This window comes from Gymnoscopelus microlampas (assembly GCF_963454915.1).
Source record: "Gymnoscopelus microlampas genome assembly, chromosome: 12".
Taxonomy (NCBI): Eukaryota; Metazoa; Chordata; class Actinopteri; order Myctophiformes; family Myctophidae; genus Gymnoscopelus; species Gymnoscopelus microlampas.
In genome coordinates this window covers 30779703-30782005 of record NC_139949.1, presented here as the reverse complement: position 1 = coordinate 30782005, position 2303 = coordinate 30779703, and positions in this window count along the sequence as shown.

The window sequence follows — 2303 nt, the reverse complement described above, 5'->3', positions numbered from 1 at the left end:
ACAACAACACAACACAAGCCTGACTTCCTGGAAGCGCTGAGAAGAGCACGTTCGTTTACTCTGTCCGGAGTGCCCGCTAGTACCAATACCACCCGCTAGTACCAATACCACCACTACAAGAACCTCGTTTCATTCATTCGCGTGTTTATTTATCTGTAAATAGGTGTAATGCCACGCATATGCGTCTGTTTAAGCTAGTATTGCAAAATGCCAACATTATAACGGAAGGTAATTCGCCCTGGCTCAAAGTGAGACGACAAACCGCATTCCCGTTAACGCGTGGGTCACGTGATACAAGATGACACTAGTGACTTTAAACAAACTAGCCCAAATCCACCAGATGGAAACGCGGGAAAACCTCCGAACGCAACATCCGCCCAAAGCCTCCAGCCCGCCATCCCCCTCCTAGGATCCCCCCACGACTGACTCACTGTCAGTGTTGCCATGTCAGCTTATTATAAGCGACTTTGGGCTTGTTTTTCTGTAGTGAAGTTGCTTGTAAATATTGGTAGTTGCGGGTTGCCGTTGTTGTTTCTTTGGTTTTTAAACTGCACTTGCTTATTTAAGCTTGCTTCCAAAAATAATAATCATTATTGGTAAACCAGTGGTTCTCAAATATTTTTCATGACGAGCCAGGGAGCATTTGTGTTGTTAGAATATTTTTTTTAAATGTTCCAAATATTCCACATTTTATTGCAAGAAAATAGCAGATCTACAAGCTCGTAGCTTGCCTTGTAGATCGGCATATCGGTTTATAAAGTGCTCTTTTGGGCTTGTTTTCCTAGACCTGGTTGCTTGCTTATTTCTCTCACATAATATGGCAACACTGCTCACTGTCACACAAAGGATAGCCTGAAAACAAATCAAGTGAAAAATACCTAGGCTACATATAGACGAGTGATTCTCAAGCATTTTTCCTTTCAAGGACCTCTAATTTGATATTCATTATAGGCAACAGACCGCAATTTGAAATTATATTTTTTTGTGGGATATTTATGTTTTATTGTTAGTATGGTGGTCGTCATTATTGGTCATTCTTGTGCGTTCTCCATTTACTTGCACTGCAAAGTCTGTGCAGTCTAATCTGCATCTGCACTGGTGCAGATTGGCCTAACTGTCAATTTTGCTTTGTTCATTTCTGTATTTCAAGTACTAAAGATATTGAGATTAACATACAAGTAATTTTAGCCTACTTACAGGTAGCTGATATATTTGAGTAGCCTAAATATTTAGGCAAACAATTAAGACAACCATGCTTCTCATTATTCATTTCCATGTCTTGCAACTGTGATACTGTTATGGCAGGATTGGACTGTCAAATATTGATCTATCATTTCATGTTTGTATGTATATTGAGATTCCATTAGCTCCACACCCACTGTTGGTAGCCAGAAGTGTCACTCCTATGATAAGGAGGGGGCCACACCCCACCTGATATCCCTGGCCCTGGGGTATGACACCGCCTTTGTGTGAATTCCTGCTGAGAAATTAGATCACTGATAGTGCAACTTGGTAGTGCTTGGGGTTGTGTCTACAGTATTTCATTTTAACAGACAACCCCCATTCCCATTGTAAAGCACACTTGTTTGGCTTGGATTGGATTTTATGGTCTAAAATTGAGAAAGTGCATCACCATTTTATGCAAGCTATCCTTGACAAAGCATGGTACCTACAGTACCAGATGAACGGTTGCTTATACTGAACACTTATACAGTAGTTATAACATGACTGTCAAAAGGCATGACGATAGGTTTAGACCTTTTTACATCCAACTTATGCTGTGAATTGCACTGATCACTGATTAGATAAAAGTGACTGGAAGAGACATGTAGGGGCCAGGGGTGCTTTGGTAAGGAGATGGGCTGACTGAAAGGACATGGAAGGCTGTGTCTAGCCCCGTTTGAAATCTCACACTCCACGATAGCTCCGAGATGAGGTCCCGCTGTCTCGGGTATAGGATAGGATAGTTCCTTTTAACAGGTCTTTCATGAAAGTCCTTGCGGTCTTGTTTCCAATGAGAACCTATGAGCAATTAGGGGTTAAGAGTCTTGCTCAGGGACAAATTTCATTTCATCGACACATATGCTGACCTGGCCTGGAATCGAACCTGGGGCAACCAGGGCCTCTAGCTCTCTAGGCGGGCTCACTAACCACTCAGCTATGGCCGGTACTGGCAGAGGTAGATTCCGTCCAAAGAAGATAACCTTTTACGCAACATCATATTCAAAAAGTAAAGGTAGCCCGAGACACCTACAGATGTTTGACATTTCGCCAGAAAGTACAATTTAACCGGTGGGGTTAAA